The 15,453-nt window shown below is 41.1% G+C and overlaps 1 long non-coding RNA gene and 2 other non-coding genes across 5 annotated transcripts; 2 read left to right on the top strand and 1 right to left on the bottom strand.

Moving 5' to 3' along the window:
• Nucleotides 1-112: 112 nt before the first annotated feature.
• Nucleotides 113-2,120, top strand: LOC129645622 (uncharacterized). 3 transcript variants are annotated; one of them, XR_008711454.1, is made up of 3 exons: nucleotides 113-299; nucleotides 551-691; nucleotides 1,576-2,120. It is a non-coding gene; the product is annotated as an uncharacterized LOC129645622 (long non-coding RNA). The 3 variants fall into 3 exon arrangements; XR_008711453.1 differs by having other exon boundaries at nucleotides 113-731; XR_008711452.1 differs by having other exon boundaries at nucleotides 113-691.
• A 44-nt stretch (nucleotides 2,121-2,164) lies between these two features.
• Nucleotides 2,165-2,252, top strand: TRNAR-UCU (transfer RNA arginine (anticodon UCU)). Its single transcript is given in 2 exon segments — nucleotides 2,165-2,201; nucleotides 2,217-2,252. It is a non-coding gene; the product is annotated as a tRNA-Arg (tRNA).
• A 6,976-nt stretch (nucleotides 2,253-9,228) lies between these two features.
• On the bottom strand, nucleotides 9,229-9,335 carry TRNAL-CAA (transfer RNA leucine (anticodon CAA)). Its single transcript has 2 exons — nucleotides 9,298-9,335; nucleotides 9,229-9,274 (listed from the first exon to the last, which is right to left on the bottom strand). It is a non-coding gene; the product is annotated as a tRNA-Leu (tRNA).
• Between the last annotated feature and the right edge of the window lie 6,118 nt (nucleotides 9,336-15,453).

Genomic DNA, 15,453 nt, shown 5'->3' on the forward strand with positions numbered 1-15,453 from the left:
CAGGAAAAGCAAATTCACATTGCTCACAGATTCAGAGCATTTCTCATGTGTTTTTCCTTTGGCAATCTGGAAAATTCCCAACCATTTTCTTTAAGAGATTGCCAAATCTGTTTTAAAACTTCATACTCTGCTTGTTCCTGGAGGAATATTTGGGGGGTAAGACTTCTATCCTGAGGGTTCCTAAAATGCTTTTTAAATATTACAACTTTTCGTTATGAAAAGCAAAAGTAGCCGCGGGCTTCCCTCATTCGAAGAGGGCCTCTGGAACGTTCTCGCCTCCTTTACTAAAGAGCAGAGAGGTGAGATTTTTCTGAGCGACTAGGAGACAGTCCCGGGATTCTCCTTTTCAACCGGTATTCCCCCTCGAGCAACGTATCGAATAGTCCTTTGGGTCAGGGGAAGGGCAACCCAGGGTACTCTCATCAAAGTCAATCCCTACTTAGCGTCCGATGCTTTCGATGCCTTCATTCCGGGTCCTTCTCGCACTAGCGTTTCCAACTCTGAGGCTGCCCTGGAGATGCCGCTCACCTCCGGCCCTCCTTTTCCGCAGCTCCCAAAACTTGGACTCGAACCGACACGCCTTCAAAGACGTGAGGCTGGAGAAGAATGAATAAAGAAACTTGGTCAGATCTACCTATCACTTCCCTAGTCTCTAGGTTGCCGGAAGTTCCGCTGTGGCGCTAAGAGAAAGGTAGATGCGCTGCCAGGTCCTGGGAGGAGGCGAGAGCGGGGTGAGCACCCGCGGCCCGGAGGAGGGGATAGAGCGAGGGGCTAGCGGGGGAGGGTGGGCTGCGGGTGTGAACGCACAGGCTCTCAATACCCAGGCTCCTAGGCTCTAGGGCTACAAGGACTTTCTCACTCAACTCAAACTTCAGCTTTTGTCTAACACGTCCTTTCTGCTTTGCGTTTTTGCTGACAGTCGGTTCAGAGTTCGCGTTTTATCTTGTAATTTTCAGAATAAATTATTTTCATTTCTGATATTATGTGGAGTTGAGAGTTTGAGGGCCGGGAGAAGCTCCTTTCCCGCATTCTTTGTTACTCACTAGTGTGTAGAGAGCTTGAGTGATCTTCAAGCTCCTGGCTCATGTTCTAGTCTCCCCGTGAAAGAGCGGGTCATATTTTTTCTATCATATTGCTCTGTCTTCCCTTGGTAGGGATGACCTGAGATTTCTTCTCTTCCTTCCACAACTCTCCTCCGATTTCTCAAGTCACAACTACCCTCCTGCTCCTCGTCAACAAACCTTGGCCTCTCCCGCACTCAGTGACCTCCACTGTTCGCATCCCTTTCTGTCCGCAAAGACTTCAAGCCGCTTATTGACCGATGGTCACTGAGGGAGCCACTGCGACTGGACCATACAGTCTCACAGAAAAGCGGCAGCGAAGAAACAGCCGTCTTTTGCATCTCAACCCAAAGAGTCATCAAAAGAAAATTCCCGAGTTAGAAAACCTGAGATCTTTCCAAAGCTTCCTGGACTCTTTTAAAAACTGTAGCCTTTTCCTTCGAGAGAGAGGGCAACAATGCGATCTCGTTGCTCCATGAGCCCATTGACAAAAAAACGAACTCTTCTTTTTCAGAAAGAACACAAAGATGAACAAGAAGGGCCCCCGGATCAAGAGAGAACTCCAGAAGTGAGCAAGAGGAAAGAGAGTAGTGGGGCCCCGCCATGGATTTAAAATATATCCCAACGCCATTTTGCTGGAAGTTCCTCAAATTCCATTTTTGCAAAGCCAACGGTCCCGAGCCTGAGCTTGGAGAGACCAGATGAAATGAGATGTTTTTTTGAGTCTTGAACAAACTATTCCTTACTTCGTGAAAACGAATGACAGCAGTCACGGAAAGGCTCAGAAATCCCCCCCATGTTGTGCATTGATGTCCCTTACATTGTCTTGTTTTTATGTTTCTTGAACTTTCACAGTGACTGAAACACAATGCTGCTGCTGCTGCTGCTGCTAAGTCGCTTCAGTCGTGTCCGACTCTGTGCGATCCCAGAGACGGCAGCCCACCAGGCTCCCCTGTCCCTGGGATCCTCCAGGCAAGAACACTGGAGTGGGTTGCCATTTCCTTCTCCACTGAAACACAATAAATCTCCACAAATTGTATTTACTGATAACCAAATAAATCACCAACAGTGTTTGGGATCCAGCCAACCATCAAAAACCGCCGGGCTCTGTGGCGCAATGGATAGCGCATTGGACTTCTAGCGCAGCAGTGAGGCATTCAAAGGTTGCGGGTTCGAGTCCCGCCAGAGTCGCGAGTGTTTTTGTCACCAAGCGGATAACCTTGCCACCCACTGGTGCATTGTTCTATGAATTGGACGCAGTCTGTGAATTCCAGGTGATTACATTACTCACTGCAGTTGATTCCTACTTTCTGTAGCTTGCATTTCAGGAGCTCCTTCATAAGCACTCCCACACATGTCAACAGTGATTTGATGACCAAATTATATATCCCTACCCATCTTTTGTGTGCGTATATATACGATAGCAGGAGGAAAAGAAGACTCATAAAGCCAGATATCACAGATAATTGTTGGGGGCTTAAATTATACATGAAATCCTGTGGGAGGCAAAGTAGATTCTGTCACTCTCAAAGTTCAAAGTGTCTTTCTCTTCCCTGGGAGTGGCTACATATTGTAAGTAGAGCTGTTACTAGAGCCCAGCACTTCTGAATAAGAATTTTTAAGCGACCACAAATGGATCAAAGGATAGACAGGTTATACTGATGTTAATGAGAATGCAGTAGTAAGGCAGAAGTAGAAACAGACAGGTGCGTGGGTCATTCCTGGCGTCCAAAGATAAATAGTCACAGAGGGGGGCATTCATAAGGAATGTGATCTGTCACAATGAGAAAAACAATTGCTTGAATGCTTTGCTCAGTTTGTGAGAGTGGGTTCTAATAATGCCTATGTTTTAAGCCATAACTATCTTATGTCACTTCTGTCACTTAATTCCTTTGCAAATCAAAATTATATGTAAAAGTAACTGATTCACAGAAGAGGCTGGTGATCCTTTCCTGGGAGAAAAATATAAGTTAAATGGATGTGAACTCAGCTGAGGAAGTTATATGGTCCTGGCTTCCATACCTGGATGGCAACACAATGTCTGCACTTGCTGTGGCAGAAAATTGGGGAAAGAACAGAATGCTAGGAATCGCTTGGAGAAGAGTAGCACCATGTAGAATTTAGAGGGAAATCGAGAAAGGGTTAATGATGGGTCCTGCACGAGTTCAGTCAGCATCTCCTCAGTTTGGACAAGGCACAGTTGCCCTGGGCTCTGGAACCTTGGGCTAGTTTCACCACAACATCTTATCACTTGGAGAGAAATTGTTTCTTTTTCCTTAGCATGCTTAAAGTATTAGTATACTCTATTTGCAGAATCCCACTTAAAACCTTACCTTCTCACTGGTAACAGTGTTTTGTTTCTAAGAATTTTTACTTCAGAGCAATGTGAATTAACTGAAAATTAAATAGGCTAAAATTATGTATTTGAAAGCTAAGGGGCGAATATGGCTAACTCAGCACCTGGTCACAAGGAAGGAGACTAAAACTGGCTCTGGTCTTGGATGTGAACAAAATCTTTGATGAAGGATCATAAGTTCAGACCCTAATTACTTAAAAATTAATAATAATCCAGAATACCAAGGGATATAAGATCTGCACAGACTTAAGGACAGTATCAAAAATGTTGAAACAAGTTGTCACTAAAAATTGCTTGACAAAGAAGGAGCTTCTTTGGGAGGATAGAAAAAGGAGGAAGTTAATCTTTGAGAACAAGAACTAAAGAGGAGGGAAATGGCTTTGCCTAAAAAACATTTAATAAAAAAATTTTAAATGGCTTTGCCCAACTCCCCATCTGGAATAATGGATTGTCACTGACCAAAAAAAAAAAAAAACCTATGGAGGTAACCAAAAAGTGGGTATCTTTGGTTCTATTTTCTGGTCCATCATCCATAAACCAAATGGTCAAAACACTACAAAAAAAAAAATCAGTTTCCTATATAAAGTGAAATGACCATTTCAATTTTATTTTAAAAACAAATGAACAATATAGACAACAATACTGTATTTCAATCATCAAATTTGCTAAGACTAGAACTTAATTATTCAAACTACTAAAAAGAAATGGTAATTACTCTAAGCTAAGAAATAGCCTACTACAATTTCATAGATACTGGCAGAAGACATGAGACTTCTGGATGAGAGACAAAAGACGGTTTATTACTCACCACAACAGTAGTAGCCAGAAAGCATCATTTGTACTGATTCCCCAAGCATCAAATCCCCACAGGGATCACTGGAGGGACATTTTGGAGGCTAGCTTCCAGATATGCCTAAATGTGGTTTTCTTTGTATTTATCCAGTTTGGATGTAGTAGGGCTTTTTGAATGTTCAGATCAATTTACAGTCATTATTTTTTCAAATATTGCTTCTTTTCAATCTTTTCTCTCCTTGCTTCTTGGCTTTATTAAGTCAATGTGTTATACTTTCTCAACTTCTTGATTGTGTTTTCCTTTTATAACATTTTTATTCTGGATATTTTCATCTTCAGTTCAGTTGCTCAGTCATGTCTGACTCTTTGCGACCCCATGGACTGTGGCACGCCAGGCTTCCCTGGCCATCACTAACTCCCAGAGCTTGCTCAAACTCACGTCCATCAAGTCGGTGATGCCATCCAACCATCTCATCCTCTGTCGTCTCCTTCTCCTCTTGTCTTTAATCTTTCGCAGCATTAGGGTCTTTTCCAATGGGTCAGTTCTTTGCATAAGGTGGCCAAACTATTGGAGTTTCAGCTTCAGCATCAGTCTTTTCAATGAATATTCAGGACTGATTTCCTTTAGGATTGACTGGTTTGATCTCCTTGCAGTTAAAGGGACTCTTAAGAGTCCTCTCCAACACCACAGTTCAAAAGCATCAATTCTTTGGTGCTTAGCTTTCTTTATAGTCCAACTCTCACATCCATTTTCATCTTACCAGTTTATTAATTTTCTTTTTCCTAATTTGTTTTAAAATGCATCCACTATTCTTAAATTACTTTTAAAAGATTTGTTTTAAAGTTTCTGTTTCCTTTCCCTATTGTCAGGTTTTTTTTTTTTTTAATGAGTCAAAAGTTCTTAATTTTATGTTTCATTTCCTTTGTCTATATTAATTTCAGCTAATTTTGAATCACTCTATTGGAACTCTATTGTATGGATTCCAGGAGAGTCTATTTCTGCTGTCAGATGTTTCTCTTAGTTAAGGTCAGTTTTATCGGTGCTTTGGAAATTTGCATCAGAAATCTTTTATCAACAAATAGTGTATTGAATAATTTTATTTTAAACCTCCCCTTGGCATGGGCCCACTGGTAAAGTAAGATCACTTGAAACAATATGTAGTGGTTTGCAGACTATGCTTATAAGTCAGTATGCTTGCTCCTTGGAAGGAAAGCTATGACACACAGAGGGTATTAAAGAGCAGAGGCACCGCCTTGCTGACAAAGGTCCATCTTGTCAAAGCTATGATTTTTCCAGTAGTCATGTACAGATGTGAGAGCTGGATCATAAAGAAGGCTGAACAATGAAGAACTGATGCTTTCAAACTGTGGTGCTGAAGGAGACTCTTGAGAGTCCCTTGGACTGCAAAAGAGATCAAACCAGTCAATCCTGAAGGAAATCCACCCCAAGGATTCATTGAAAGGACTGATGCTGGAGATGAAACTCCAATACTTTGGCCACCTGGTGCAAAGAGCCAACTCATTGGAAAAGACCCTGATTCTAGGAAAGATTGAAGGCAAAAGAAGAAGGGGCAGCAGTAGGTAGCATCACCAATTCAATGGACATGAATTTGAGCAAACTGCCAAAGACAATGGAGGACAGAGGAGCCTGGTATGGCACAGTCTACAGGGTCACAAAGAGGTGGACACAACTCAGAGACTGAACAACAACAAATGCTTTCCAATAGCCATCAAATTTTAAAATGACTTAAAGCTAGCTTGATTTGGTTCAACTTAAAATTTTTAGGTGGGTTAGAAATTACAAGGAATTTCTATAAAAATTTTCATCCATATTAAATTAAGATATTGTTGAGATAGAAATTATAATTTTTATTGTATGTCCCCTGAAAACTCACTAAAACTACAGTAAAAAGATTTTTTTTAAGCTCAAATATGAGAACACAAAAGAAGTGGAAGGTAAGAAACACTAAAACTGAAAAATAGGTAGACAAATCATAACAGACTTCACAGAAACAATCTGATTAATACCAAAGTTTCTTTAAAAAGCTCAGGAACTGAGAGCACTGTGTATTGGAGGCTAAAGGGAAACGAAAAGCAGATTGTTTAAAATTTGAGAAAGAGTTAGAGCCCTAAATTCTCTGCACTTATACTGAGTGTTTGCCCTTCTACCACCCAGGAAAAAATCTGGAGATTTATTCTACAAAGAAAATAAAGAATGGGATTAGACTATTACAGATGAGGATCTGAGTACCTTAAAGAGAACAGGAGAGGATCTGTTCTGTATCTGGATGTAAGGGAATGCTAAAGGCTGAGCTCTTTTTCCTCACCTAACTCTCAGATCTCTGACAGTTAGGGCTTTACCCTCATGGCAGGACTGAAAAAAAAAAAAACGAAAAACAAAAAACAAAAAAACTGGTGTTCAAAAACAAAAGGTAAAAATGCTAAGAATATATGTGAGGCAACTGGTGTAATTTGGTATAGTCTAACTTAACATATAAGCATACTGAGGGCTCTTCTCACCATTACCTCAGACTCTGAGTTATTTTTATAACCTAAAAACCAAAAACCTTGAGAATACTTTCCACTGAAACAGTGGAGCAAATAAATGAACAAAAAATAGATTATGAACAGATTAGCAAGGGAAGATTCAGATGACGGCAGTGTAGCAGGTCTATAGAGCAACCAATTCAGACTATAAGCATGTAGAAGTCAACTGGAAAAATATCCTCAATAAAAAATATTTGAGCTGATTTATTATCTGATTTGATTGATCTCATGGAAAGTTCCACTGAAAGATATTTGGAAGTTAAGGAAGAATTAGCAATTATCAATACATATGAAGGGACTTAGGCACATTAAAAATTTTCTTTTTAAAGCTTGCCTTTTTAGGCAATTATAAGCATCCAGTAAAGAATGAAAACAGAATCATAGCTCACAACAATGCTGTGTATAAGACTTTCATAGAAAAATGACATAAACACTGAATTAAACAAAAGGTAAAGCATAAGTATTTTGGGAGGATAAGAAATAGTGGGTGGTAGTGGCATAAAGCAGTTAATTATTTAACAAATGGAAAATAAGTATATAATGTCTAAATCAATTAATCAATAATAGGAGTTATACTTATTATTTAGGAAAATAAAGTTCTCCAAATCCAAGAATGAAACATTTAAAATGTTAATTTTGGTGGCATCCAGACAAGATAATCTGAAGAATTAAAGTGCATAAGACATATATTTCACAATAAACTTTCTACTAAAAAATGTGTTCAGCTAGAGAAAAAACACCAAGGAGAGTGTCGTTCTCCAGGACAAGCAGCAGTAGGGGTATTATTACTTCTGTACCTGAAGAGGCATGAAGAGAGTGTAATTACTTGAACTCAGAAGACAGCCTTGTAGTGAGGGCTTCCTTGAATGAGGTATGGCCTCCGGTCTAGGAATGTAGCTCTTCTGAAGTGACCTGCAGGCAGAAAGACAAGAAGTAAATACCTGCCGCCAGCCCTCCTAGCGGAGAAGGCAATGGCACCCCACTCCAGTACTCTTGCCTGGAAAATCCCATGGACGGAGGAGCCTGGTAGGCTGCAGACCATGGGGTCGCTAAGGGTCGGACATGACTGAGCGACTTCACTTTCACTTTTCACTTTCATGCACTGGAGAAGGAAATGGCAACCCACTCCAGTGTTCTTGCCTGGAGAATTCCAGGGACGGGGGAGCCTGGTGGGTTGCCGTCTATGGGGTCACACAGAGTCGGACACGACTGAAGTGACTTAGCAGTAGCAGCAGCAGCCCTCCTAGATCCACCTATCTCCTGTTGGGACTCCCACTGACCTAACCCAGATGGAAACCAGAGAGCATGAAAACCCATACAGGGCAGTTCCAAGAGCCTGTATCAGCACAGAGCAGGGTGAAGAGCGTCTCCTATATATATATATCATGAGCACAGAAATAGAATTGACAATGAGGAAAACTGCAAACAATATAGAGGATAGTAGAAAAGAAGGAAAAAAACAGAACTAAAATTTCAAATAAGTTAGGCAGAAAATGAAATGTAAAAAGAAAAGCAAAGAAGATCCAACATGTGAATTACTAGATTTACAAAAGAAATCAAAGTAATAAAGCAGAATATATATTTAACAAATAATTTAGTATCTGGTAGATAGAGCCACAGTTAGGGGCAATGGGACCTGGACAAGTTCCTTCCTTCCCCTCTCTCTCCCTCTTTCCCTTTATTTTTATAAAAACATCTTGTTTTTAAAAATCAATCCTGGTTAAGAATCACTGTTCTACTTCTCCTCTCTCCACAATTCTCTTGTCTTATGTCATAGAATATATCTATCACATCCATCCTCTTCACTTTACAGCAAATACCTTTTGACTAGCAACCCGAGATGTGATGGGAGAAGGTACGCAAAAACAGGAAAGAGTAAGACGAAGAAGAAAAGAGTCAGGTGAGGGCAACAGAGAGGGAGGGACAAGCAGGAGATCTGTGGAAGAATATTCAAAACTTAACCTTCACAGAACAGTTAAAATACTGAATACAGAAATTTATAACCATCACTTCACATATATGTTAAGACCTGCATTTTAATACTGATATATAACTATTCTTCCATGTAGACACTCATAAACAGGCAATTTTTATTGAAAAAGAAAGAACAAAAAGGAAAGGAGGGAGGGAAGGTAGGCATGATGAGAGGACAGACATCTAAATAGCACTGGTCTGAGAAGGGTGACTGAAGGCAGGAGGAGAAGGGGACGACAGAGGACGAGATGGTTGGATGGCATCACCAACTCGATGGACATGAGTTTGAGCAAGCTTCGGGAGCTGGTGATGGACAGGGGAACCTGGCGTGCTGCAGTCCATTGAGTCGCAGAGTCTGACCCGACTGAGCGACTGAACTGAACTGAAGAAAGGGTGAAATATCGGTGGTAATGGGTAAGATCTGGCAATGCAGCCTAAGAAGGTGGCTATGATTTACCAACAGAAGTTGCAGAATTTGAGCATAAGAACAAAAGAACATGTCAGAAGTGGGATTCGAACCCACGCCTCCAACTGGAGACCAGAAACCCCAAGTAGGGGAAGTAGGAACTTGAGTCTGGCGCCTTAGACCACTCGGCCATCCTGACAGGTTCGTTTCTGTATTACGTATAATCTGTTGCTGTGATTAACAACCCATGTGATTAGTATTACATCCAGAGTGCACAGAGTGAAACGCAAGCTCCGAACCGACTGCAAAACGAAAGAGGCAAAAAAGACAAGTTTTGGTGGATGGATGCTGGAGACTGTTGCGATGGCACAAAGTCAGCCGAGGAGCCCAGCCAGGGGATATTGAAAAGCAGCACCCGCCGCACGTCCCTTTACCTCTCCCGCACCGCGCTGCCTGCCTCCCAATGGCCCAACAGTCCCACAGCCCCAAACGGTCCCCGTAGTGTGGGAGTTTCGTAAATCAAAGAAAAGGGGTCTGTGCATTGCAGGCAGATTCGTTACCAACTAAGGTACCAGGGAAGCCCAGAACCGAATAAGCGCTGGTTTCGAAGATTGCTTCAGTCTGCTTCCCGCGGTGTTTAGGCTTTTTCATTTCCACGATGAATTAAAAAGTAGCATAGGCAAGGAGAGAGTCAGTGAGAAGGGCTAGAACTCCCTTTCAATAAACGTGTTTAAACATTAAAACTGTCCGTCGAGGAGTACAAGGCGGGCATATTGCACCCTCTTCCGGCATTTCTCCCCATAATCTCGTTATTCTTCAGTAACGTCTTTCTCCCTCCTTTCTTTTCTCCCATTAATCTCTTCCCAATGGCCTAGGAAAAGGGGATGCGATATAGGACACAGGATAATAGATGTACGAGTTTAAATGGTTGATGGCCGTTACCAAGTAACAAATAGTTTCTCTTTGTCTCTCTTTCCACCCTCACCCCAGCCTCCAGTCCCTGTGGTAAAGGTGACAGGTTTTTAATATATTGTTTATTCTCCACTTTGAGTCAAGCTAGTTCATATTGTCCTTGTTTCCATTTTCTATGATTAGGGTTCCCAGTAGTGCAGACACCAAGTGTAAATCAGTTATTGCAGGCTACTTCGTGTATGGACAATGGTAGAAGAAGAGTTGGTTTTACTTATGTTGTTGTTATACTTGTCTGTAATTTTTGTCTAAATAAGCACCTAAAATATTATTTACTGCTTTCTTGACCTACACTTCCCAAGAATGTGATCTTTTACTTTCTTATGAAAAAAAAAGGCGACTCTTTATTTATTCGTGTATTTATTTAACAATATTTATTTAATGAATACTCAGATTCTGTGGTTGGGTCTGAGTAGGGAGAGGTGACAATACATGAAGCTAGTGAGTGCCAAAGCATACTCCTAAAGTTGGTTTTGCTAACTGTTGCAGCAAGAGAGAATGCACATCAGGAGAACAGTGGAGTGTCTCAGTAAGAGAGTTAGAAAGAAGTGATTATAAGAATTGGACTTTGTAACCTTTTTTCGGCTCAGTTCAGCTGCTCAGTCATGTCTGACTCTTTGGGACCCCATGGAGTGCAGCATGTCAGGCTTCCCTGTCCATCACCAACTTCCAGAGCTTGCTCAAACTCATGTCCATTGAGTTGGTGATGCCATCCAGCCATCTCATCCTCTGTCATCCCCTTCTCCTCCTACCTTCAATCTTTCTCAGCATCAGAGTCTTTTCTAATGAGTTAGTTCTTCACATTAGGTGACCAAAATATTGAAGCCTCAGCTTTAGCATCAGTCATTCCAATAAATATTCAGGATTCATTTCCCTTAGGATTGACTGGTTTGATCTTTCAGTCCAAGGGACTCTCAAGAGTCTTCTCCAACACCACAGTTCAAAAGCATTAATTGTTTGGCACTCAGCTTTTGTTATGGTCCAACTCTCACATCCATACATATCTACTGGAAAAACTATAGCTTTGACTGGACGGACCTTTGTTGGCAAAGTAATGTCTCTACTTTTAAAAATATTGTCTAGGTTGGTCATAGTTTTTCTTCCAAGGAGCAAGCATCTTTTAATTTCATGGCTGCAGTCACAATCTGCAGTGATTTTGGAGCCCAAGAAAAGAAAGTTTCCATTGTTTCCCCACCTATTTGCCATGAAGTGATAGGACCAGATGCCATGATCGTAGTTTGTTGAATGTTTATTTTTAAGTCAGCTTTTTCACTCTCCTCTTTCACTTTCATCAAGAGGCTCCTCAGTTTCTCTTTGATTTCTGCCACAAGAGTGGTGGTCATCTGCATATCTGAGGTTATTGATATTTTTCCCGGCAATCTTGATTCCAGCTTGTGCTTCATCCAACCGGCATTTTGCATAATGTATTCTGCATATAAGTTAAATAAGCAGGGTGACAATATACAACCTTGACTGTAGTTCTTTCTCAATTTAGAACCAGTCTGCTGTTCCATGTCCGGTTCTAAGTGTTGCTTCTTGACCTGCATACAAGATTTCTCAGGAGGCAGGTAAGGTTGTCTGGTATTCCCATCTCTTTAAGAATTTTCCACAGTTTGTTGTGATCTTTTTTTAGGTGATCACTTTTGTTAGGTGATTTGGGGGCAATTTTAAGAAAGTATGGCTTTGCATTGGTTTGTATACTGTCAGGAGGTGGGGGGTAATTCTGTGGTTGGATATCTTAAATCTTACCTAAAGTAGGGCAAACTAAAAATAGAGCTGAAATTAGTGAAGAAATGGTAGTTGTTTGTATGATGTGGGAGAGGGAAATGTTTGGTACTCTCTGGCTTGGACAATGTTCTGTTTATTTATGTTCAGACATGATCATAGAGTTGTCCTGTTTCTGTCTTAATCTATTACAGAAGTCTTGCCTGATATTGATGTTCTGGAAAATTGCTTATATTCAACAAGAAAACATTAAGACATAGCTATAAATGCCAGCTCAGTTCCTGGATGTTCAGGGTTGCTTTTCTCTGATTCATAATTTATACATGCAGACAGCTAGATGGTGATAAAAAGCCATGAAGAAACAGTAAACAAAGAAATATGGGATGTAAGGGAGATTTTGACAATGAATGGGAAGGACTAGAGCTCTCTTCTAGAGAATTAGAGATACCAAGGCAACATTTCATACAAAGATTGGCACAATAAAGGACAGAAATGGTATGGACCTAACAGAAGCAGAAGATATTATGAAGAGGTGGCAAGAATACACAGAAGAGCTATACAAAAAAGATCTTCAGGATCCAGATAATCACAATGGTGTGATCACTCACCTAGAGCCAGACATCCTGGAATGTGAAGTTAAGTGGGCCTTAGGAAGCATCACTACAAACAAAGCTAGTGGAGGTGATGGAATTCCAGTTGAGCTATTTCAAATCCTGAAAGATGATGCTGTGAAAGTGCTGCACTCAGTATGCCAGCAAATCTGGAAAACTCAGCAGCGGCCACAGGACTGGAAAAGGTCAGTTTCCATTCCAATCCCAAAGAAAGGCAATGCTAAAGAATGATCAAACTACTGCACAATTGCACTCATCTCACATGCTAGCAAAGTAAAGCTCAATAATTTCCAAGCCAGGCTTCAATAGTACATGAACTATGAATTTCCAGATGTTCAAGCTGGTTTTAGAAAAGGCAGAGGAACCAGAGATCAAATTGTCAACATCTGTTGGATCATCAAAAAAGCAAGAGAGTTCCAAAAAAACACACATCTACTTCTGCTTTATTGAATATGCCAAAGCCTTTGACTGTGTGGATCACAACAAACTGTGGAAAATTCTTCAAGAGATGGGAATACCAGACCACCTGACCTGCCTCCTAAGAAATCTGTATGCAGGTCAAGGAGCAACAGAACTGGACATGGAACAACAGACTGTTTCCAAATTGGGAAAGGAGTACGTCAAAGCTGTATGTCGTCACCCTGCTTATTTAACTTCTATGCAGAGTACATCATGAGAAACTCTGGGCTGGATGAAGCACAAGCTGGAATCAAGATTGCAGGAAGAAATATCAATAACCTCAGATATGCAGATGACATTACTCTTATGGCAGAAAGTGAAGAGGAACGGAAGAGCTTCTTGATGAAAGTGAAAGAGGAGAGTGAAAAAGTTGGCTTAAAACTCAGCATTCAGAAAACGAAGATCATGGCATCTGGTCCCATCACTTCATGGTGAATAGATGGGGAAACAGTGGAAACAGTGCAGACTTTATTTTTGGGGGCTCCAAAATCACTGCAGATGGTGACTGCAGCCATGGAATTAAAAGATGCTTACTCCTTGGAAGAAAAGTTATGACCAACCTAGACAGCAGAGACATTCAAAAGCAGAGACATTACTTTGCCAACAAAGGTCCGTCTAGTCAAGACTATGGTTTTCCCAGTGGTCATGTATGGATGTGAGAGTTGGACTACAAAGAAAGCTGAGCACCGAAGAATTGATGCTTTTGAACTATGGTGTTGGAGAAGACTCTTGAGAGCCCCTTGGACTGCAAGCAGATCCAACCAGTCCATCCTAAAGGAAATCAGTTCTGAATATTCATTGGAAGGACTGATGCTGAAACTGAAACTCCAATACTTTTGCTACCTGATGTGAATAACTAACTCATTTGAAAAGACCCTGATGCTGAGAAAGATTGAAGATGGAGGAGAAAGGGACAACAGAGAATGAGATGGTTGGATGGCATCACCGACTCAATGGATATGAGTTTGAGTAAGCTCCGGGAGTTTGTGATGAATAGGGTGGCCTGGCGTACTGCAGTCCTTGGGGTCAAAAAGAGTTGAAGATGACTGAGCGACTGAAGTGACTGAAATACTGTTATTATTGAAGGTTTGGGTGGCATTTGAACAAAGACCTGAAAGAATAAAAGGATTGAGTCATGTGAATATCTGGGGTCGATATTTCCAGGCAGAGGGAATAGCAAGGGCAAATTTGACAAAATGGGATAAAACCAGATGTTTTTGAATAAAGGTAAAGAAACCTATAAAGCTGACAGAAATTGTGCAACATATAATCTCCTTACTAAACCTGTCTCCAGTTCAGTTCAGTTCAGTTGAGTTGCTCAGTCGTGTCCAACTATGCGATCCCATGGGCTGCAGCACACCAGGCATCCCTGTCCATCACCAACTCCCAGAGCTTATTCAAACTCATGTATCCACTGTTTCTCAAATCAAAATTATCATCCCTTCCCACCCATTCCTTCATCCCTAGGCCTCATCCAAACTCTCATCCTATCTTTTTTTTTCCACCTCTGATTTTTCTCTTATCAGTGACATTGAGAGACAGAAAAAGTACCTAAAATTTCGTGAAGCTCAGAGATAGAATAAGGATGTTTATTTTAAACATATCTTGGACATCAGGGGAAAAAATCCTTCAGGAGGGATGGTTTGTTTTTTAGGTCAAGTCAAAATGATCTCTGATCCACATTTAGTAATATCTAAATATTTTCTCCAGGTATATATCTGTTATATATTTAACTTCTGAAGTTCTCTGTGTAACTTCTATAATAAAATGGCATTTGCACATGATTTCATAATGGCTAGTATTATGGGTAATATATGAGTCTGTATTTACTTCATGTTTGGTCAGGATTGCACTTGGCTTCACATACAGAAAAAAACAGTAAATAATACCTTAAATAATTTAAGGATTATTGACTCAAAAATTCATAGTCCTGAATTTGGCAGTCCTCATGGAACTAAGTGGTTTCTATCTCCTTTTCTGCACTTATGCTTTGGGATTTTGCTCCTGTGATCTCTTTGCTGCTGCTGCTGCTAAGTCGCTTCAGTCATGTCCAACTCTGTGCGACTCCATAGACGGCAGCTCTCCAGGCTCCCCTGTCCCTGGGATTCTCCAGGCAAGAACACTGGAGTGGGTTGCCATTTCCTTCTCCAATGCATGAAAGTGAAAAGTGAAAGTGAAGTCGCTCAGCCGTGTCCGACTCTTAGCGACCCCATGGACTGCAGCCTACCAGATTCCTCCATCCATGGGATTTTCCAGGCAAGAGTACTGGAGTGGGGTGCCATTGCCTTCTCCATGTGATCTCTCTACAGGTGCTCAAAAACTGTCTCATGAATCAATAAACACTGAATGAACCAAGAACACTATTTCCTTAACTGTCAAGCCATTCCTGTCTTTGGATGAGTTGGGCTGCTAGATAAAACGTGGAGGAGAAAATTAGAGGAAGCCTTGGATTTCTTCCCAGACATTTCATTTCTGAAATTGAGGGCGGGGCAAGGGGAGGGGGACACCAAAGGGTACAACCAAATTTGATGCCCCTACATTATGTCAAGATTA

This window comes from Bubalus kerabau, chromosome 3 (assembly GCF_029407905.1).
Source record: "Bubalus kerabau isolate K-KA32 ecotype Philippines breed swamp buffalo chromosome 3, PCC_UOA_SB_1v2, whole genome shotgun sequence".
NCBI classification, from domain to species: domain Eukaryota; kingdom Metazoa; phylum Chordata; class Mammalia; order Artiodactyla; family Bovidae; genus Bubalus; species Bubalus kerabau.